Genomic DNA, 9,659 nt, shown 5'->3' with positions numbered 1-9,659 from the left:
CCTAGTTTTCTTAACACATATTCTTTTTGCTGTACTTACTTGAAAGAAGGAGACAGACTGTATATTATGAAAGAGGAGGAAGGGCAAGTCTCCCTCTGCAGCATTCAGTTCTGGCATTACCCTTTGTAATTCAATTTATTAGCTCTGCTTCCTTACCTAACAGGAATGCATATATAATACTACAGTCAATAAAACATACAGATGTCTCTGTTACCACAGATTCCTTCAGAAGATGCCTTGTGAGCTGATATTTTAGTTATTCTGCAGGTTTCCCTCTAATACATTAGGCAGAGTTTATTGAATCTAGTCTTTAGCATTCGGAAGGAAACAAAAGAAATTATCACCATTCAGTTGCCACAAAAATTTCTCGCTTAATAGTTGGTGACACAGAACTCCCCCCAACTCCAATAGGGTAGGTAGAAGAAGGAGGAAAAGGAAAAAAAACTAGTGGATTGAGAAGCCTTGAACACTTCCAGGGATGGGGCATCTACAACTTCCCTGGACAACCTGTTCTAGTGCCTCACCACCCTCATAGTGAAAATTTTCTTCCTAATACCTAATCTAAATCTATCCTCTTTCAGTTTGAAGCAATTACCCCTCGTCCTATCACTACATACCCTTGTAAAAAGTTCCTCACCAGCTGTCTTGTAGGCCCTCTTCAGGTACTAGAAAGCTGCTATAACGCCTCTCCAGAGACTTCTCTTCTCCAGGCTGAACAACCCCAATGCTCTTAGCCTGTCCTCATAGGAGAGGTGCTCCAGCCCTTTGATCATCTTCGAGGCCCTCCTCTAGACCCCCTCCAACAGGTCCATGTCCTTCTTATGTTGGGGACTCCAGAGCTGGACACAGTACTCCAGGTGAGGTCTCACCAGAGCAGATTAGAGGGGGAGAATCACCTCCCTTGACCTGCTGGCCATGCTTCTCTTGACGCAGCCCATAACCCAAGGGGAAATGGTTAGCGACCTGCTAAACCACTTAGACACACACAAGTCTATGTGGACGGATGGTATCCACTGAAGGGTAGTGAAGGAGTGTCATATTTTTACTCCATGCAGGACCATGCAGCTGTTCACTCCCTCCCCCCAACTCCAATAGGGTAGGTAGAAGAAGGAGGAAAAGGAAAAAAAACTAGTGGATTGAGAAGTGGGTTGAGTTAAAGACAGTTTAATAGAACAGTAACAGAAAAAAATATTAATAATAATAACAGTAGAAGAATATACAAAATAAGTAATGCAATACAATTGCTCACCACCTGATGATCGATTGCCCAGTGTGTCCCGAGCAGTGATTGTGGATTCTTGTCCCCCGGCCAATCCCCAATTATATACTGAGCATGACGTCTATGGTATGGTATGGACTATTCCTTTGGCCAGCTTGTCCTGTTTATGCTCCCTCTCAGCTTCTGTGTAAGTACCCTTCCACCCAAGGGTACTGAGGGAGCTGGTAAAGTGCTCACCAAGCCACTTTCCATCATTTACCAGCAGTCCTGGCTAACCGGGGAGGTCCCAGATGACTGGAGGTTAGCAAATGTGATGCCCATCCACAAGAAGAGCCAGAAGGAGGCTCCGGGTACTACAGGCCTGTCAGTCTGACCTCGGTGCCATCACACAGCACGTACAGGACAACCAGGCGATCAGGCCCAGTCAGCATGGGTTCATGAAAGGCAGGTCCTCCTTGACAAACCTGATCTCCTTCTATGACAAGGTGACCCCCTTAGTGGATGAAGGAAAGGCTGTGGATGTTGTTTACCTGGACATTAGTAAAGCTTTTGACAGCATTCTCCTGGATAAACTGGCTGCTCGTGGCTTGGATGGGTGTACGCTTCACTGGGTGAAAAACTGTCTGGATGTCCAGGCCCAAAGAGTGATGGTGAATGGAGTTAAATCCAGTTGACGGCCAGTCACAAGTGGTGTTCCCCAGGGCTCAGTATTGGGACCAGTTCTCTTTAATATCTTTATCAGTGATCTGGACACCAGGATCGAGTACACCCTCAGTAAGTTCGCAGATGACACCAAGTTGGGCGGGAGTGTTGATCTGATTGAGGGTAGAAAGGCTCTGCGGAGGCATCTGGACAGGCTGGATCAATGGGCCGAGGCCAACAGTATGAGGTTAACAAGGCCAAGTGCTGGGTCCTGCACTTGGGTCACAACAACCCCCATGCAATGCTACAGGCCTGGGGAAGAGTGGCTGGAAAGCTGCCCAGCGAAAAAGTACCTGGGGGTGTTGGTCGACAGCCAGATGAATATGAGCCAGCAGTGTGCCCAGGAGGCCAATAAGGCCAACAGCATCCTGGCTTGTATAGTGTGGCCAGCAGGACTAGGGAAGTGATTGTCCCACTGCACTTGGCACTGGTGAAGACTCACCTCGAGTACTGTGTTCAGTTTTGGGCCCCTCACTATAAGAAAGACACTGAGGTGTTGGAGTGTGTGCAAAGAAGAACTGTTGAAGGAGAAGCTGCTGCCCGTGCATTCACGCACCATTCATGGTGTCGGACACACACACACACACACACACACACACACACGTCGTGTATCTGTGTAGCTGGGAGGGATTTGATCTGTGGAGTTGCAACTCTCGCTGACCAGCACTGATGGTGGTTACTTATATCCTATGCTCCCGTGGGCCAGACGCCCAGCTCCAGTGGTTGCATGGTTTCGTGCAACTTGAGATTGATTTCCAGAGGCAAGTGTAGTGGTCTGCACCATGTACACGTGCCTGTTTAGAGTTGCATGTGTGACTGCCTCCCTCTTCAACTCCTTGGCATCAACAAGTGTTACTGCTTATCTTACAGGGTGGGTGCTGGGTAGGGTACGAGCCCCTACGAGGGCTCCTGTGGAAGAAGGAGAACAATTAAGACTGGCTTTGCTATCTCTCGTGCAACCCAGGGGGTGGGGACTCATCTGGCTATCACTGGATGAAGATAAGGAGGGAGCCTTGTGTAGACAGGACAGCCCTACTTTTCGTCAGCAAAGACAGTAAAATCAAGATAACAGGAACTTGTGTAGCTCTTTGTTTCTTCAAAAGGCTCCCATGCCCGATGACTGACCTTTGCCTCATTACCTGTGAAATGCATATTAAAGTTGACACCCCTGTATATGCTAATGAAGATTATAGAGCTCATGCTAAACATGTATGACTAGAGCACTCGTCTCTCCACCCAAATCATACTACACGTCACCTAGGGGAGGGAAACCTCATAACTTTGGGGATAAAAGGATGGAGAAAATGACTGTTAAATTGGGAGAGAAGAAACTTGATACCCGACGGACCAGCTGTCCAGAGTGTTCTCTTCCTCCACCCCAGGCAGGGACGCCTTTCTGGGTAAGTGCTGCGCCTTTCACCCTCTGGGGAATGTTACCCCCAGCTTGTTGTATTATTATTATTTTTGCTAGCAATATTAACCTTAATTAGTAGCGCTATTGTAGTTAGCGAATTTATCAATAGCAATCTCGAATCTGCGACTGTCGCTCTCAACAAAATAACTAATTTCGATTTTTGTGAATCTGATTCAGTGAAAGTCCTTTGCTGGGACTCTGATTGATAGACAAATCAGTGAAAGTCCTGGGACTCTGACAAATATTGAAACTACATTCCTTTTAACGCGACAGCTCCCATCCCATATAAAACTTCAGAAAGGTCTCTACTTGCTGATATTAGTAACATGGTCCTATGTCAACTGCTTGAGAAACAAATAACTACCCTCATTTATTAAAACTGTCAACAATTTTGTAAGAGTAGCACAGGCTTAATGCTCAGGTCGATACTCAGATGCTCAGCTGGAATGAAGGAAAGCCTCCCATGGGAAGAGTTTTATCAAACAGAAATGAAGTACCACAGTGTGGGAACAGAAAGCAGCAACAGCATTTCACAAACTGGCAAGAGTCTGCGACTTATTAAACTACAGATGAAGTGGGAGAATCTGAGACTTGTGTAGAAGATCTGGGGTTGTTTTAAATTAACTCTACCAGAATTTTACAGCATATCTCTACACGTTGTACAGAACATTTTTGTGACGTGTCCAATATATTTTGTTCAATATATTCATTAATGACCTAGATGAGGGGACAGAGTGTATCCTCAGCAAGTTTGCTGATGATACCAAGCTGGGAGGGGTGGCCGACACTCCAGAGGGCCGTGCTGCCATCCAGCGTGACCTGGACAGGCTGGAGAGCTGGGCAGAGAAGAACCTAATGAGGTTCAACAAAAGCAAGTGTAAGGTCCTGCACCTGGGAAGGAAGAATGCTAAGCACCAGTATAGGTTAGGGGCGGACATGCTGGGAAGCAGCTCTGAGGAGAAGGACCTGGGGGTCCTAGTAGACAGCAAATTATCCATGAGCCAGCAGTGTGCCCTTGTCGCCAAGAAGGCCAATGGCATCCTGGGCTGCATAGGGAAGACTGTGGCCAGTAGGTCGAGGGAGGTCATTCTCCCCCTCTGCTCTGCACTGGTGAGGCCACAACTGGAGTACTGTGTCCAGCTCTGGGCTACCCAGTTCAAGAGGAACAGGGAACTACTGGAGCGAGTCCAGCGTAGGGCAACCAAGATGATTATGGGACTGGAGCATCTCCCTTATGAGGAAAGGCTGAAAGAGCTGGGACTCTTTAGCCTGGAGAAGAGAAGGTTGAGGGGGGACCTGATTAATGTTTACAAGTATCTAAAGGGTGGGTTTAAGGAGGACGGAGCCAGGCTCTTTTCAGTGGTTCCCAGTGACAGGACGAGGGGCAATGGGCACAAGCTAGAACATAGGAAGTTCCGTTCAAATACACGGAAAAACTTCTTTACGGTGAGGGTGACAGAGCACTGGAACAGGCTGCCCAGGGAGGGTGTGGAGTCCCCTTCTCTGGAGATTTTCAAGACCCGCCTGGATGCAGCCCTGAGGGATGTGCTTTAGGCAATCCTGCTCTAGCAGGGGAGTTGGACTAGATGATCTCTAGAGGTCCCTTCCAACTCTGAAGATTCCGTGATTCCGTGATTCCATGATTCCGTGTCAGAGGAAGAAAGGAAGAAACTTCCAGGTTGCACAGAAGTGATTGGGTAGCTAGATTTTACGCACTTCTAGTTTATGGAAAGTAGGTCAAAATCCTATCTAAAGACTTCTGGAAATATCCTGTTTGGAAGAAATCTACCTATGCTGTAACTCCATCGTAGGAGGCCACCAAATTTGTCAGGCATGACTTGTCCTTGGTGAAGCCATGTTGGCTGTCACCAATCACCTCCTTATTTTCCCTGTGCTCCATGATCTTGACAGGCATAGAGGTGAGACTGACTGGCCTGTAGTTCCCCAGGTCATCCTTCATCTCCATGCTGCCAGGGACAGTGAAAGGCATCAGATGTATTTTTTTCTATGGAATCAGAAGGGAAGGTATAGCAAGGACCTTTGTGAAAGTAAGGGTAAAATGATATGGGATAATAGGTAGTGAGCTGGAAATGGGCTTGCAGGCCACTCTGTGCAGAGCCAGACCTGCTTTCATTTGTTGCTGCTTTGTGCCGGAGAGGCATTTCCCTGGGGAAATGTCACATGTATATATGTGTGTGTGTCTGACTATGGCCTTGCTTTTCGTATTCAGCTTTCCCAGGAGTAGCCCACAGATGACAGCTGAAAGCCCCTGGTGGAGATCCTGGTTAACAGCCCCAATTTTGACTGGGGATGATCACTTGACAAGTTTATAGTTTATTTAAAGGTTGTTCTAGAAGTTCTTTGCTGCTTATTAAGGGTTAGGCACTATGATGTCAGTATATGGACTCAGCTGCAAAAGTTCAGAGTAGAATTATTAACTGTCCTTGGTTTGTAGAAAAATATTGGTAAATTTTCAATTTTATCTCTCCAAATGAATGGTAATTTTGTCTGCTGTGTTTCATTTGGGATTAGTGACACTTTGTGCTTTCATCCAAAATAAAACTGAAATAGATTCAGTCTCTCGATGCTTAAATGACTGCCCAAATTTAGTAGTGTCACATATTGTTCATATTTTGAATGAAAACAGAGCCTCCCCCTTGAAGGGGAAATTCAAATCATAACTGCTCAGCAGTGGTAGTTTGTGACCAAGGAATGATCTGGCACGGAGGGCAAGAAGGCCCAACTGCAGAAGGGGTTAAACTAGCTGGAAGCAGGGATGCCAGAGACAGCAGGATTCCCTGCAAGGGAGTGAAGTTTCCCTTGGTGATGAGATAAGGAAGAGCCAAAGCATTGTCTTGTAGCCATCCTGGAATGGGAGCACTCAGAGGCCACCTTTGGGCAGCAGAGCTGGGCTGGGACATGGGCCCACTGGCCGGGCTGAGGTGCCCCATGCAACTGCTCATGGGATTGGTGCTGGTGCAAGTGGCTATGAAGCATCAGCTGGCGACTCATCTTTGCAGACTCCTTGTAGAACCGCTTATGGTGGTAGGACCCTGCCCAATGTAGTGGGTTTTTTTCAAAAATATATATATTTAAGCACAAACGTGTCTAATTCTCCTCAAGGGGTACCATAAAAATTCCCCAACACCCTCTTCTTATTTTTGCACATTTCTGCCTCTGAATTTGAGCTGGTGAGTGGTAAAGGTCAAATTGCCAGTGAGATTCAGACCAGTATTTGAGTTCATGTGTACATCTGCTGAACCTTCCTTTATTTCTGATTTCATAATTAGCATTTGTGTATGTGTGCAAAGGCCAACTAATAAGTATCTAACAATTAATGTATGAATTTGAATGAATGAATACCTCCTTGCATGCAAAAATACATGCTTTGCATTGGTTTCACATACAGTTTTAGAGGCAGGAGTTTAAAAACTAGTACTGGAAATAAAACCGTAAAGTAGTCAGAAGTGGCTAGAGGCTGGAGACAACTTGATGTGATGACTATAAAGAACTGCAGAGCTGTCATGAAACAACATCCATGGTACAAAAGTTGACTTGCATAAGGGTGAGTGATAGAAAAATTGCTATGGGTAGTTCAGTAGGGAATGAATTTCAAATTTTTAATGCTGTGCCAGTCATGGAATATACTATTACATGGCCAAAGGGGGTTTATATGAACAGTGATTAAATCTTGCGACCCTTGAAGCAAATTCAGTATTAGAGGTGCAACGTGCCAAGTCTGTCATTGACTGTTATGCTAATCTCCCACTGATTTTTGTGGAAGTTCACCTTTTAGGGTCATGGCAAATGGCCAAGGACTCTGAGGTAGGTGGCAGTGTCCCAAAAAATATTAGAAATGGAAAATCAGAAAATTTTGTTATCAAGCAACTTTTGGCATGTTGGGATTCGAATCCTGCTGCTATTGGTTAATGAGTCTTTGTGAGAGATGCTGTAGGATATGTAGAGATATGTACTGTAGAGATACTGTAGGATACTTCATCTTCGGTTTTAAGACTCACCAAGAATATAAAGAGAGCAAACCTAAGAGTCTGCAAAGATTTTGGTAGATGACACTAAATATGGATGGAAAAAGAGCCCAGAACATCGAACGTTAAGTACAATGCTTTTGACACGAGAGGGGGAGGATCTGAGAAAACTTTACAGGTCTGGGCAAGAAATAGGACTCTTCTTGTCACTGCATCCATACAGTGTGCAAGAGCTGCCTGGGCAGCATCTTCTCTGAAGCCCTACAGTGTGAATGCCCTTACCTTGGAAAAGGTTGCAGCACAACACTTTAGATCTTCTCTTTTCATTAATTCGTTTTCCCAGCTTGTACTGAGAAGCTATTTATCTGCTGATTTTATTTCATGCAACTAGGGCCTCCGTTGCCCTGATCAGTTGATTTTGTAGTGCTCAGGTACTCCTCTCACACAGTGCACTCAGATGGAGGCTAAGATTTCATTACAAATCCACCGTGACTTGCAGTTTCCTGTTTTCTTGTATTGCTCCTGAGGGCTGTGTTGATGATTATTTAAATGCCCTCTTATTAGCAAATGTCCTCTTGTGTTGAGCAAGCAAACATCAGATTTATTAAACAAAATTTCCTCTACAAATTTTGGCAATTAGAAAGTCATTAGAAAGCAAAGACAACAAAAAGTAAGTTAAAAAGCTCATTTAGCAGAATGGGAATATGAAAATTAAGTTGTAAATCGTTAAAAAATGGGGAGAGGGAGATTGGGTCAATTTTGAAAGTCCCTGACTTGCCACAAATGTTTTGTGCTCACATTCTCCCTACAGTAAGCGTGCGAAGTAATAGATAGAGGTTGGAAAAGACAGTGTAGACAGTATCTAAGGCCATTATTCTTGGGAATGTCTAGTTAGAAAAAGAAAAGGGGGAAGAGAGGAAAATAGCATTGAAAATGAAAGATGGACTGAACAAAGTAAAAATCAAGCATAGCAAGACAGAAGAAAGCAGCAGAGATGGGGAAGGTGGCATTTATAAACCCAAACCCCAAGGCTTTTCTGCAGACAGAGGACATCTAGGAGGCTGCTGGAGTAGGGGAGGGTATCCCTGCACTCTATCACAGAGCTCGCCTATGTATTTATATGCAAGCAATGGACTCTGCTCCTCTCCTGTTGTTAAGCGATGAGCAGGGGGCCCAGCTCCCACCGTTTGCCCAAAATCCACGCAGGCCTGTGCAGGTATTGTGTCCCCTGTAGTCTTTTGGACCTTGGTATTTTTTTCCCACCCTGGCTTTTAAAGCAGATTTTTTGGGGGGGAATGGAGGAATACCCTGGGGAAAGAATAGGGGCAGGGGCAGGACATCCTTAATTGCTTATAGCTAACACAAAAAAAAGGAAGCAACGTGTTTTGCCTCATAACTTGTGGGACCCTTGTGAAGCCAAAAGGGTGCTATGGAGTCTAAATCAGCAGTCAAAAATATAGATGGGGCCAATTCTGAAATGCAATAATAAACGTATGGGATCTGAATTATTCAGCTGTATTTTTTGCCTTCAAAAACCATAGCAAAGCATCATGTTTGCTTACAAAAAACCTAAACCTACGAGAGCAAGAACAGAGTGATGAGATATGATGTGCTCTTGAAGTCAATTCATTTTCGCTGTCAATCAGTCCATGCGATTGGAAGCAAGCCTGGGCTACCGCATTTGGCATTTGCAGGGCTGGGAGACCCTCATATGTCTATGACTCTTCCTGCTCATAAAAATTCCCAACAAAATGATGACTGTTTCACACCTGAGCTGACATTCAAACACAACCCTTTTGCAACTTTAAGAATCTTTTCTTTTTCATTGTAATAACTTTAAGGTGTCGTTTCTCTTTCAGAAGACATGACTGCCGTGTTATGCCAGTCACCTGCTGGGTGGCATTAGCAGATGGCACAGCTTGCAAGACTTTATAAGGAAACTTCCCACAAGCCATGAATATACAGTGAATTCTGCAGCTGAAAACGCTCATCGCTCTGCACTTGCAAATAGCTCCAATGCCCAGTCTCCCCTAGCTGCCTGTGTCTTGTGGAAGAATTTCTGGACACTGAGGGAAGAAAAATCCTTCTAAATGAACCATAAAACATCCATTCCTAGAGTTCTTACTTCAACTCTGAGAAGACATTTTTAATAGACAAATACTGTCACCGAGGAAGACATTTTCCCAACTGTTGTGTTTGAGAAGCAGGAATGTGCAAACTTTTTTCATTTAAGTAATTTGGTAGAAGAAAATATGCCTTTAGCAGAAATGGAACTAATAAATAGCTGGAGGCACACAACAAAGATCTTTACTACTGAGCAAGATGTCAGATGGAATAC

Source organism: Larus michahellis, unplaced genomic scaffold, assembly GCF_964199755.1.
Source record: "Larus michahellis unplaced genomic scaffold, bLarMic1.1 SCAFFOLD_378, whole genome shotgun sequence".
Lineage (NCBI taxonomy): Eukaryota > Metazoa > Chordata > Aves > Charadriiformes > Laridae > Larus > Larus michahellis.
The sequence above is the reverse complement of the archived record's forward strand: the minus strand, read 5'-3'. Positions refer to the sequence as shown.